Source organism: Ranitomeya variabilis, chromosome 4, assembly GCF_051348905.1.
Source record: "Ranitomeya variabilis isolate aRanVar5 chromosome 4, aRanVar5.hap1, whole genome shotgun sequence".
Lineage (NCBI taxonomy): Eukaryota > Metazoa > Chordata > Amphibia > Anura > Dendrobatidae > Ranitomeya > Ranitomeya variabilis.
Window position 1 is genome coordinate 273,580,930 of NC_135235.1, and position 14,903 is coordinate 273,595,832.

Consider the following 14,903-nt stretch of genomic DNA (forward strand, 5'->3'; position numbering starts at 1 on the left):
AAGCAGGCAGTGGACAGCAAAAAGCAGGCTGTGGACAGCAAAAAGCAGGCAATGGACAGCAAAAAGCAGGCTGTGGACAGCAAAAAAGCAGGCTGTGGACAGCAAAAAAGCAGGCTGTGGACAGCAAGGAGCAGACTGTGGACAGCAAAGAGCAGGCAGTGGACAGCAAAAAGCAGGCTAGGGACAGCAAAGAGCAGTCTGTGGACAGCAAAAACAGGCTATGCACAGCAAAAAGCAGACTGTGGACAGCAAAAAGCAGATAGTGGACAGCAAAAAGCGGACTGTGGACCACAAAAAGCAGGCTATGGACCGCAAAAAGCAGGCTATGGACAGCAAAAAGCAGGCTGTGCACAGCAAAAAGCAGACTGTGGACAGCAAAAAGCAGACTGTGGACAGCAAACAGCCGGCTAGGGACAGCAAAGAGCAGGCTGGGGACAGCAAAGAGCAGGCTAGGCACAGCAAAAAGCAGGCTGTGGGCAGCAAAAAGCAGGCTGTGGACAGCAAAAAGCAGACTGTGGACAGCAAAAAACAGACTGTGGACAGCAAAAAGCAGACAGTGGACAGCAAAAAGCAGGCTGCGGACAGCAAAAAGCAGGCAGTGGACAGCAAAGAGTAGCAAAGCGCAGGAGGGCTGAAGAAGTGAGCGGTAAGGAGAGAATTAGCTTTTTTTTTCATTTTTAACCTTTTGATGGCCCTTTACGTTTCTGCCAAAAGGCATCCATCATTTTTCAAAATCCACTCTGAAACAAATTACAAAAATAAATAAATAATTTGCATTTTTGCGAGTGTAGAATTCAATTCCACTCAAATTCTTTAATTGACATTTCTCCATATTCTATAATACACATAGTAGTTATGGACAAAAAAAACCAACTATTTTTCATACAAACACATGATAGTGGTGCTACATTTGATTCCATGACAAATATCATAAGATATTTAATACAAATGGGTCTCACTGTTGATGTGAAAAAATGTGAAGCCTTCTGGAGATTTCAAAAAGCATTTTCTAAGAAAAAAATTGACATTCTGTCACCAAAAAGGATCATATCTGAAATAATGATACTTACAGCACTGCATACAAAAAAATACTCGTGATTGTATGCTATACATATCTATATATACTGCCGCTGTGCCTGTGAATTATTGTTGGAAGGTTTTGGATAAAGATTTTCCAGGAATTGAATTTGTCCTTGTCCCTTTTACGACACGTTGATAAGTAAAGCGATTTTTTACTGTAAATTCATGAAAATATTCATAAAACCAGTTTAGAATATAAAAAAAATTCCTTTCTGCCTTCCCATAAACTTGACAAACACGAGGAGATAAATCTCAATGCATGTTTATCCATGTCACTTACAGATCAGTAAAGAATGTGTTCTTGCCATAGCAGGTTTGCAATCAAAATCCTACATACACCAGATATTTTTCTTTATCTACAGTATATCCATTAATAAAGTGGCGTACCATTTCTCAGAAATTAAAGATAGAGCGGCTTTACAAATATTCTGACTTCTGCTGCCTGTAAGAATCTGAATGTGACCAAGCTGATTTCGGTGGGTTTCCGTCTTTCCTGATCCTTTATAACAAGAACTTTAAAATGTTTCTATACAGAATTTGAAAAAAAAAAAAAAAATGTTTATTCACGGAGTTACCATGATGCAAGATATATGTACAGTATTTTTGAAAATTTAAAAAGCAAATATTTTTTATGGGCTATAGTAGAATATTTTAAAGAAACAGGAAAAACAAATTAGATTGATGGCACATGTTGTTAAAGGGAACCGCTCAACACCTTGCGGATTTTGATGCGTTTCCGCAGCGTTTTTGGACGTGCAGAATTGCATCAAATCCGCAGTGTAGTACAGTAACAATGACAGTCAATGGGAATTTGAGAATTGCTGTGCACATGCTGCGGAAAAATCCGCCCGAATTCGCTGCGTTTTTTTCCCGCAGCATGTCAATTCTTTGTGCGTTAATGCAGTGTTTCTGCACCCTTTGGCTATACATTGAGTAAGGCATATTCACAAATCAAAAACCCATGACAATCCGCAAGTAATCCGCATCAATTCCGCATTAAATCCGCAAGCATTTTGGCCTGCGTTTTCTGCCAAGAGATGCAGAGTCTGTGCGGAAAATTCCGCAGGCCAATCCGCAACGTGTGCACATGCCCTTAATCTGAAGATAAAGGGTTAATCTGCAAGTTAGTAGTCTTGACACCATTCAGCTCCAGCACCGTGTCGGGAGGAAATTAACTTCAGACTACTCTGTGCTCCTTCTATGCTATCATGCCCCTCTGGGCGTGATAACATAATTTGCACATGTGGTGTCATCGTAGCTCATGAAAATCTCACATGCTCCTCATTCCGGAAGCGTCACGGCATCTCTGACGCCAACTGTACACTTCCCGGCTTCATAGGCGTGCACTGTGCATGACCGGAAGCCATTTTCTAAACTTCCAGACAGGCACAGTGCATACTTCTGAAGCCGGGAAGCGTACACCTGGCTTCAGAGACGCCTTGACGCTGCCGCAATAAGCAACATGTGAGATTTGCACGAGCAGTGATGATGCCATTCGTGCAAATTATGCTATCACACACATAGGAGCATGATAACATGGAAAGAGAGCTGACTACTCTGGGGCAACTAACGCCCCATCGACTAGTCAACGCACTCTAGCAAACGGGGACATTATAAATGCTTTTTGTATACCATATTTTTGGCTCCCGAGATTTCAGTGCCGAGATCTCCATCTGCGCATGCACCGCCTCCTGGCGGCCATTTTCCTAGAAGGAATCCATGCACATGCACAGGAGAGCATGGATGGAACGGCAGAGGCCCCTTGCAGCATGGGACAGAGCGCGGCGGGGGCAAGCACCGGGGGACAGAGCGCGGCAGCAGCACCAGGGACAGCGCGCAGTGGCAAGAAGCGGGCACCCGAAGCGGCAGCACAGATAAGGTATATCTGCATTGTAAGACGCACCCCCACTTTCACCCCAAATTTTGGGGAAAAAAGTGCGTCTTACAAAGTGAAAAATACGGTACCTTGTTTTCACTCAATAATGTTACACAGCGCTAGTTAGGCAGGGTACATAGGTGAATCCTGCTGGGTTGGAGGGCATGGGGGACCCAACAGGTTAACTTTAATCTTTTTTTGGCCCTTTATGGCTCAGAAAAATTGCGGCCAGAGACCGCCATATTGCGGAAGCGAATTACTAAAACGATATCCACATTTGCCAATTCCGATTTTTCAAGTAGAACTCAACTGTACCCAAATATATTGGCTCACCTTTACTGTATAATTTATAACATCAAGATAAAATGTGCCAAATGTGTTTTATTTTATATGGTCCTCATTAAAAATGAAAACAAACTTCATTTTTGCTGGGAGCAGACTGTGATGATACGCTGCTGAACAGAGATTGCTGAGCCCTTCTATGCACTGCCAGGTACAGATGGAGATGTTCAATCTCATGGGAAACCGTTTAAAAGACTTAAAGGGATTCATTAAAAGATAATTGGTTCATTCACAGTGTAAGAGTGAAAAAATTAACCCATTTGTTAAAATTAAATTTTTTTTTTTAATTATTTGCCTTCAAATAATTCAACGGTTTATGTGAAATAACACATTTCTGAAAAATAAATCATGGACTTTTATCATCTCATAAAAATATTGGAGAAAATGTAAGTAATGAAACAGAAAGAAAAACAATTGCATTAAAAAATAAATCAAAATTTATAGTAAAGGATAGCAGTATCTCACAATGGGGAGAAATGCAAAACTCGCTTGTAATTCCCCAATAACTATTATTTTATACCATTAATCAGGCTTTTAATTTGGTTTTTTTGGGGTTTTTTTTTTTACATTTGTTAATTATAGCAGCAACAGACGGCCATTGTAAAGCAGAAAATCTTATTAAGGTAATTGCTGTGAAGTTTTGGCACGGTCTTGAGCGTGAATAATTTGGTTTTGATATTTGCACAAATTATTTATGATAGTTGGTTAAGAAAGATGGCAAATAATTTTAATGGAGGACTGTGTTTTGTTCTATAGAAAAAAATATATATATTTTTTAAACTACCTGACAATTTATATCAAAGAATAAGTATATTAAAGTGCTGCAAGGAGTTATTTTTTTCTACTTTTTTTGTACCACTGCATTTAAAATAAAACAATAAAAGGAACAATTTCAGCAAAATTGTCCCATTGTTTTATCAAGTTTTTATTAAATCATTTTGTGATTTTTTTTTAATTATTTTCTTAATTTCCAAATTTTTTTTAAAAAAAGTTCTTAAATCTTCCAGTTTTGTCTTCAGCCACTGAGCCTTGTATGGTGAGGTTACATTGGAAGGTAAAGCCTATTTATATGGGCATCACATGATCATACTATTCACAGTAAGTGATGTCATAGATCATCTCCTCCGCCTCCCTGCACAATGACCTCTGCACAGATCACAAAGCATGCCCACAACATTACCATAGACGTGAATGAATATCTTATACCATATAGTAGTACATAATGAACCAGGTATGTGCAGTGTCAAAGAAGTTGAGGGTAGGTGGATGCTATGTAGCCATTAAAGTGATTCCTCAGGAACATCAGATAAACAAAATCAGACAAGTGATAGACATTGCTCGATCCAGTCATCAGACTGTGATTGTATGATTTTAGCCATGTATGTTGCTGCATTTCAGAGAGAAAAAATCCAACTAATGTCAGGACGTGAACCCAGCAACTCACAGAAGCTCTTCCCCTGAGCTATTCAGCTCACTGGACAGTTCTTTGCTAACCCAGATACTTGTACCTGTGCTGTTTCTGATTTGCTCCACCCTGAGTTCCTGATTGGCTCCACCCTGATTGAACACCCTATTTAAACCAAGCACTGCACTCCCTTCCTTGGGAGATTATTGAGCTACCAGCCACTAGTCAAGCTTCCTTTCACCTGCTGCTTATCCTCAATATTCTACTGCTGCACTATGTACCAACCCCTGGCTATCCCTGTTCATGCTATGTGCTGTTCCTGTTTACCTACTCCTTGGCTATCCCTGACTACACTACCTGCCATGGCTGCATCTAGTGGTTGCAATACCACTGGTCCAATCCAGGTCAGTCCATAATAACTAGTCTCCCAAGTCACATGGGAGATTAGTCATGCCCACTGCACTAGATTCAAAGGTCACTCTCTATACATGTATAACGTGAGGGACCTGTTACCACAAGGCAGCGAGCGAGAAGAAGGCACTGAACACCCAACTGTATTACATTCTGCCAATCCACGGTTGGGAGACTGGTATCAGCTGCCAGGTTCCCTTTAAATTTAGTTTTGTAAGTCCTTATGCCAACCTGTCTTATGCCAAACTCTATGGTCTAAGACTACTAACAACATCTGTGTAAAACCACCTCAAAATCCAGTCTAAAGTGTAGACAATTATCAATTCGCTTATTGAGACCCACGCAATAGAAAACAATCCAGTGACAAAATCCTATAAGCATTACATATTTTTAGATTGCCCTAAAACACATAGGGCCCAATTAATCAAGCAGTTCACTAAGAATTTTGACATATGTTGCTTGAAATGTCACAACATTTTAGTGCAAATTGAAGATGGTCAAAAATTTTGCCGCTTAGCTTTATCTTTTGGTCTCAGTTTGGCCAACTTCACAAACTTTTTGAAAAGTAGGAAGAGCCTGAGTATCCAAATGCTTGTGAGAAATTCATCATAATTATACCATTAAAGTGGAGTAAACTGCAGCAGAAATGTACCCCGGCCTCTGCCTGGAGTACAGTTCAGGTGGTGCATGATAGTTAAAAGATGTGCCAAATTCATTGAATAGAAAGACTCCTCTTAATTCAGTCCATCATGCTTACATTAAGACTGGTGTATGAAATGCCAGTCTTAATGACTCTGGGGAATAGTTATTAATACCAAACAAGGAACAAGACCAGATTAAGAGCTGCACTCTTAGCAATTTTCCACTCAATGGATCACAGAGGGGGTCCCAGCCAGGGAACTCCGCTCTAAAGGCCCCAGTAGGACTGCATTGTCTTTATAAGTCAACTTCATTGACTATACCCTTGCTGTATAAAGCAACCTGCCTCCTCTCTGAAGACTCCATTATACCACATATATATTGTATACATACTGTACATGTTTGCTAACTTTCTGGCATAATCCAAGAAGAGTATAGGAGACTGACTGCTCTAGGAGTTTGTGCGGTCTTTCCTTATTCCAAGAGTCTCTGAGGGAGCTGGAATGTATGGCTTATAAAACCCCAGTAGGTCTTCAGTAAAAGTTGACAAGTATGGTGTATTTCCCACACCTAAGCTTCTCTTTTACAGGAGGTGTTTTCTTTTGAACCTTTTGGTTCCCTTCCTATGCTCTTCAGTGACTGATTGCACACCGGGGTTCTGTCTAATGATGGAGCATCTCAAGGCCATACTCAACATACTTTCTTCTAGTGCTGCTTTTGTGAGGTTTTTGTGGCCCCGGGAAGATACCTATCAAGGGGTTCTACCTTTGTCCAAAGGCTTCTGAATCTTTTGGAAGCTTTGGTAAGTATGCCTTACACACATGCTATGTAAAACTTGCAAGGACTAGATTAATGTAGATGTGATATTCTTTGTCAATGTCTTTTCTGTGCAGATGAGAATTTATCATCAATTGCAGTCAAAGCTCTACTCTATTAACCCTCTGCTCTGCCTATCCACTGGCGGTGACTAGAAATCACAGCGGGAACTTGTGCAGAAGAATAGGGATCCCGAAACAGTAAAGACTAGCTGTGGCCTCATTACCTTCTGTAGGGCTATGAGAGCTTCAGATCACTGTGCAATAATCAAAGTCTCACTGTTCTTCTTGTTTCACACTGAGCAGAAAAAGCCTGTTCTATGGGGAATCACATTAGAAACCGTCTATTCTTAGTGAGGGCACAAAAGAACATCAATCATAATAAAATGGATTTCTAAAATTGAACGCAAGCTGGATATACAAGAAGAAATTAGTGACTTAAGATCTACGTTATTTTGAAGAATATTCCTCTTACAATAAAAATAATGGAGATTGAGTCCGTTTTTTTCCCATTTTGAAAATGGCAAAAGAAGATGAAACTAATATGGCTGCAATCCTTTTCCTCGCAGTTTCATACTTGTGCCTTCATTCAGCACTGCTACTAAAACCAGAGTAGTCTGATCCTGCAGATGGGGTGTAATATATCCACTTTTACCTAGGACAGTAGACTAGTTAAAATTTATAATGGAGGTCTCAGAAAAAAAGAAAAAGTTGGCAAGCATCTCGAAACTGGGTGTAGTTTATTGGATTTCTCAAAAAAGTACACCTGGTACTGTCATAAACAGAGGTCTGTCTCAAGATCCACTTTGTAGGCCGATATGTTCTGTGCTTTGTCACAACTCCAATAAAATACATCTTATCTGTAAGAGGGCTGTAAAATTTTTGCTTTTATTTTGTCATACTTTTTGTGCCACTTTTGGACCTTGGATTGTTTGTCCGTTGGATTAGGTCACAAGCGTATTGCTTGCTTCGGCTGTATGACTATTGTTCTTTCTTGAGGTCTAAGTGCAAATGGTAAAACGGACTACCCAAGATATCCCACATATTTGCAAAAATTATTTCAGCTTGTGTCTTATGTCATTGCACTCTTGTATTTCTCACTTAAGCTAGTTGCCTGAAACAAACATAATAACCTGTCACTTGAATAGGAGGTAAGGTGCGGGACAGGATATTGTATATTATGGCTTACCTGGTGAGGTGGATTAGCTCAGCCTTTCTAGATCAATGGCTGAGCTAATCCACCTCATAAATGAACAGCTTGGACTGGATGTATTGGTGAAGTGAGATACATTGGAACAGATAACTGGACAGCACGTGGAACAGCAAGCCTTAATATACTGGATGGCATATGGAACTGGTGAAGCTGGGTGTGCAGACGGGCACCTTGGATTAGCAGAGCTGTAGATGAAGTCAGGCACATTGTTACAGAAAACATCGGGTCTGCAGACAGCACAGTGGAGCTGCTGAGCCTGTATATGAACATGTTGGACTGGAGGTATTGATCTAGTGAGATACAGTGGAATAGGATAACCTGACAGCACCTGGGAACAGTAGAGCTATGTAGCAGAAATCCGGTGGAGCAGCAGCCACATTCTCCCATTCCTGAACCCTATGCAATGTTGTGCTTGGAATTTTCACAAAGGTACCAGGTGAGCAGCACCATTGAGTCTCTATTTCGCAGTTTTATCTCACCAATTTCACACATTCTGCTTTTTTTTTTTCGTGTAGGCAGAAAGGCACTTTTGTATAGCAGAAACGAGTGAGTGGGCTGCACCTTGTAGTAGTAGACAGTAGTGATGAGCGAACTTGCTTGGATAAGATGTTATCGGAGCATGTTTGGGTGCTAACTGAGTGATTTTGTCATGCTTGAAAAATATGTTCGAGTCCCCTCTCCCAAAAAACAGGCAATCCTGGCATGTGTTGTGGCAGTTGAAGAGCCGCAAGATAAGCTAGCGTGGGGACTCAAACATATTTTTGAGCACACCTTAGTCACTCGGTTAGCACCCAAGCATGCTCGGATAAAACCTTATCCCTGCACATTCGCTCATCACTAAGACAGACACTTTTGCATACCAGACCTGAGTGTGCAATCGTCTCCTCATAACAGGATAGCCGGGTTGGCAGACCGGCACCTTGGTATAGAAGTGTTGAATGTGTGGACAAAATAGGACAGTTTGTCAGGAGACACATTTAAACTATACACGTGGAAGCCAGCATATAATAAACTATTGAAATACTCAGGCAGCATAAAGGTGCCTGAGCCAGCCTTAAAAACCTAGGAGTGTCAAATCAAAGGTGTGTTCCAGATTACCATGGTAACCCAAAATGCATAAAAAAGGAGAGTGTCGCTAAAGGAGAAAAATGTTTGCACAACGCTTAAATTGTTACAGGAAGCTTGTTCTAATTACCCCTTCTGCCACCTGTATTTCTCAAGGATAGTACTCTAGCACTGACTATAAGCTCTTTCTGCTCCGCTGAGAACAATGTGTATTTCTCTAGATACAGATGTCTATAGATTTTCTGAAAATGGCAGAATATCCTGTACCGGGACACATAAGAGAGAGTAACCAAGCATCTGTGCTCATGAGTGCCGGGAAAGCAAACTGTCAGGGAAGCACAAAGGAAAATCTCTACATGCGCTCATTTTTCTTTTTTCCTCTTCCTGACATCTGAGATTTGCTACTCCATAGATCTAATTGATCGTATTGTGAATATTTTGCACCTCTCCTCTCTGTAATAGAAGAGAGACAAGAGGGTGGAATTGCTAATGTCCCTATGCACAATTCCTTTTTTCATAGCACCATTTCTTGTTGGACCAGCGCTATCCTTGCTGGGGACGTGGTTTATACTAAAGGTCCCAATGGAATTATGACTGCACATCAGCTGAACTGCTCAAAACCGCAGGCACATGTCATGCCCTGAAAATCAAACTCAAGTGGAGAGTTAGTTAAACTAGCTCTCAGAGGACTCGTCCTACTAGCTCAGAGCATAATAACAAGTTTTCTACTGCTTTTACAACTTCCACACTACCAAAGACGAAAACTACTTCACTCTCATTTCCAAACTTGCATCCACACAAATATAATTGCTACTAGATATGAGCAAAATGACTCAATTCAAAATCAATTAATGTTGAATTTTAGGACATTTCCTAGACCTCAAGAAATATGAACAACTTACTATTCGAGCAACTTGCCAATAAAGGGCCCACCGCCATTTTAAACAAAAGCAGAAGATTCCATGAGTCAGAGAAAGCAGACATGACCTTAGATGTAGCCATGAGGCCTTCATCATAATGTTGCAATCTTCACATCACAAGGTATAGCACAACCAATAATTCAGTCAATCATGAAGATTCAGAACCATCATAGCCTGTATAAAAGCCAAGGCTGGGAATGCAGCAGCTGCTTCATAGTTTATCTGTTTAGTGTGAGAATGTCAGCACACAGCTAAGTAACAGAGATAAGGAGGAAACGCTTTAAAACACTGACTAAACATTACAGATAATGTGTGAGAGGATAGCAGTGAAAACAGATATTTCCAAAGCTGTATTTGCTTTAAAGAAATGTAAGAGACTTAAATATAGACCTATGTTTGTGATTTGCTGTGCAACAAATTTTGGTGAAAAATTGGATGAAGGTGGCCAATTAAAAACGGGTACACTCATCTCTAATTGCAACCAATAAAGTTCAAGTAATTTAACACTTCAAAGCAGTGTCCTTCCAAACAACCAACCACCCATACAACCTCTTCAAGAGCCCTTATTTCTCAAGTACCTAAAATTTTCAAAACTTTCTCAACTCCATTCTGACAACCCTGAGGCCATCAAATGAAGACTGGAAAAGCAATATTTGTAAATCTTTGAGACATTGTTTAGGCTCCTAAATATAGTGATTGTAATAAGCTATCATGGAGTTCCCACATTTGTTCCACTATTTTACACATTACCATAACACATTATATAGGCATACTGATAGGGAATGTAGATTGAGAGCCCCATCAGGGACAGTGATGATGATGTTCTGTAAAGCGCTGTGGAATATGACGGCACTTTGTAAGTAAAGCATAGTAAATAATTCTAACCCCCCCTGGTCATAGGTCCATCAGATTGAGATTGGAATACAAACAAAATGGAAAGACAGAATGTGATATAGTGTCAAATATCTGAAAATATATATACCCAATATCTATGGAACGCACTGACGTGAACTATAAAATGATTCTAATGTCAAACTGAGTTTTTTCTTCTTAAAGAAATATGGAGGTACGGTAAAACCTTTGAGCTGTTATCTATCAGTTTTATACTTTGATAAATGTGCTATGCATAGAAACATTCTGCTCTGAAAACAACTTAGGAGGGAGACACTGTCGGCCACTGCCTGGTCTATGCTGAAAGCTCAATCAATCAAACTGATTAAGCTTTCAGGTTGTTATATATTCTCCGACGATAGTAGCGAAAGCTGCAAAGCCGGCATTCTCCAAATTACTGGTGGCTTTCCTTTCCTATACAATGATTGTAAAACACATAAAAACTACACATATTAAGCCAAGTGCACAATGCGGTTTTTGGCTACTATTGGACATTAGCGATGGGTGGGCATGCTCAGCACTGCTCAATACTTATATCTATAAATATATTCATTTTTTTGCGGAGGTCCTCTGCATAGGAAAGTGCTGTCCAGCTGGGCTCATAAAATGTCCATTTTAATCAGAGGGATTATCCAGCCTTTTTGAGTGGCAACACTGTCACTCACATAAATCCAAACAAACGTTTTAGTCAGCCTGCTGCCATAAGCCGGGTGTCCTCACTCTGGACCCAGTGTGGTTAAACAGACTGTAACAAAAAATAGGAGCGCCAGCCGACAAAGCAAGAACGGATCGTGGATATGGAAACCATGACAAAACATCACTTACTGCATGAGGGGAGATGGACCCCAATATCTCCCCTCTTTTTCCAGCGCACCTTCTGACTCCCAGCTGAGCTGATGGGTTTGAAAGATGATTCGACTCAAGTAGGACTATAGCAATCTGTTCTGATGAAGAGGCAACCCAAAACGCGTAGATATTTTTACCTTTTGTAATGGTTGATTACAGTTATCACTCACTGAGAGTCGGATGATCTTTCAAACCCAATGGCTCGACTAGAGTTCAGAAGGTGTGCTCAGCTCAGAGCCAGAGGGTGCGCTGGGAAGACAGGGTGAATATTGGGATCATCTTCCTCCATGGAGCAAGTGCAGTCTTGTCGAGTTTTCCATAGCCACAGTCCAGTCTTGCTTTGTCAGCTGGCGCTCCTGTTTTTTTGTTGCAGTGTATGTTTATCCAGCCAGTTTGACATGGATATGCATAGCAAGTACACCAGCCTCATCATATCTAAGAGATGTATTTAATAATGTATACAGTTTTTACACTGTTTCAAGGTGTTCATAGGAGAAACCAAAATATCCAGACTTTAAAACACTTCTTTTAAGCAGGGCCCTTTTTTGCAGTCTCTTACCACCTTAGTCTCTTACCATCACAGCTGCCGCTGATCTTTTCCTGCATCAGTTGATCCTCACTCTTTTCTCTGCAAAGACTTCTGATGCTGCTCCCAGTGAACATGCCTTAACTTCCAGCCCTCTTAAGAATGGAAAAGGTTCTCTTTTTCAGACAATGCCCTGATAAACCATGGTCACTAAAAGGTCCTACCACCATTGCTCATTGTGTGGACAATTAGGTTCTAAAGTTCCTGTTAGATGTAAAGGTGCATCTCTTATTTCTATTTGTCTTTACTACATTTTTGCTTGTGATGCTTTGTCTGCCGCCAGCCCTGACCTTCTGGCTACTACCGCCCCTGCATATGGATTATTGCAAGAACTCATTCAGCCCTGATCTACAGACTATGAACTCTTAATTAACCATTAATCTTGATACTTCACACTGGGGTCATCTGTCTAGTAAAACTTGTATTCCACATGAGATCACATTGCCGCCTTGTGTTACTCTACCATAATAACACATTGTGTAACCGACACACACGCTTGCTTGGCACTTTTCAGGAGCCATTTGTCTTCTCGATGGTTACGATCTTTTCTTCTTTCACAACTAGAAATCAATCTCTCTTTACGTGCAGTAATTTACCTGGTAAAGGTTTTCTAAGGAAACACTTGTGAAATCTTTGTAATCTTGGCTGAAAACTGCATCACTGCTCAATAATGGAGGCATTCTAAAACATTAAGCGAAGATTGCTCAAGGCTGATAAAATGTCTATGTCTGACGACTCTAAAAGTGAAGAAATGACACTGGTCTACAAAAAGAAATTTTTTTTTGGCATGGACTTTAAGAACAGTTTTAGACTAATTTGAGGGTGCTGAATTCAATTCTGATCTTATAATTTCTCTATCACATCACGTTTTTGCGCTACAGGTATATAGCCCATTTTCATGAATTCCATGATAAATATAAGTAATGTATGAAAAGTGCCCGTTTATACGGTTCACTAAGGTAAATTTAGTTTTCATTTAGTCTCCCAATAAATGTGAGAATATCTTTGTTTTCTGTGAACATGCATAATTCCCATTTGTTATGATAAGAAAGTAAACAAACAGTTTTCAACGTTCACAACAGTCGTGTGCAGCTACTGTTTTATTTATTGAAATCTTCAATTAATTTTGATATTTATTGTTTTTATCCTGCTTAGTGTTGAGCATTCCGATACCGCAAGTATCGGGTATCGGTCGATACTTGCGGGTATCGGAATTCCGATACCGAGATCCGATACTTTTGTGGTATCGGGTATCGGTATCGAAACAACATTAATGTGTAAAATAAAGAATTAAAATAAAAAATATTGCTATACTCACCTCTCCGACGCAGCCTGGACCTCACTGAGGGAACCGGCAGCGTTGTTTGCTTAAAATGCGCGCTTTTACTTCCTTCCGTGGCGTCACGGCTTGTGATTGGTCGCGTGCCGCCCATGTGGCCGCGACGCGACCAATCACAGCAAGCCGTGACGTAATTTTCAGGTCCTCAATGCCTAATTCTAGGCATTCATGATTTTAAAATTACGTTCCGGCTTGTGATTGGTCGCGTCGCGGTCACATGGGCGACGCGACCAATCACAAGCCGTGACGTCACGGGAGGCAGGAGATGCGCGCATTTTTAAAATTACGTCACGGCTTGTGATTGGTTGCGTGCCGCCCATGTGACCGCGACACGACCAATCACAGCAAGCCGTGACGTAATTTCAGGTCCTGATGCCTATTTCTGCATTCAGGCTTGTCACGGCTTGCAGTGATTGGTCGCGTCGCGGTCACATGGGCGGCACGCAACCAATCACAAGCCGTGACGTAATTTTAAAAATGCGCGTGTCTCCTGCCTCCCGTGACATCACGGCTTGTGATTGGTCGCGTCGCCCATGTGACCGCGACGCGACCAATCACAAGCCGGAACGTAATTTTAAAATCATGAATGCCTAGAATTAGGCATTGAGGACCTGAAAATTACGTCACGGCTTGCTGTGATTGGACCAATCACAAGCCGTGACGTCACGGAAGGAAGTAAAAGCGCACATTTTAAGCAAACAACGCTGCCGGTTCCCTCGGTAAGGTCCAGGCTGCGTCGGAGAGGTGAGTATAGCAATATTTTTTATTTTAATTCTTTATTTTACACATTAATATGGATCCCAGGGCCTGAAGGAGAGTTTCCTCTCCTTCAGACCCTGGGAACCATCAGGAATACCGTCCGATACTTGAGTCCCATTGACTTGTATTGGTATCGGGTATCGGTATCGGATTAGATCTGATACTTTGCCGGTATCGGCCGATACTTTCCGATACCGATACTTTCAAGTATCGGACGGAATCTCTCAACACTAATCCTGCTGTTTTTCTGTTTTTTGTTCGTGAATCAATACCTAAGGTGTGTGTGTGTGGGGGGGACAGAAATTCAATGAACAACTCAGGTAGCTAACAACTTTTATCTTGTATTTCTCTGCAGGATGTTTTGCTTATCTAACAATGGCCTCTACATCTCGCAGAAGACAGTGCTCAAATGATCCAAATATTTTTTGCTACATCTATGGAAACTTTACTGTGAAGACTCAGAGGTGCAACATTACTGACTTTGTTAAGAGGGTGTATTTTGCGTACTTCAAAGTAAAACTTGGAGACCAAGACAAGCCTTGGGCTCCTCACAAAGTGTGCAAAACCTGTATTGGGAGCTTGAGATCATGGTCTCAAGGAAAGAATGCTAAACTTCAGTTTGGAGGTCCTATGGTTTGGAGAGAACCAAGCAATCATTTGGAAGACTGCTATTTCTGCCTTGTCGATGTGAAACGTTTCAATACGAAAAACAAGCA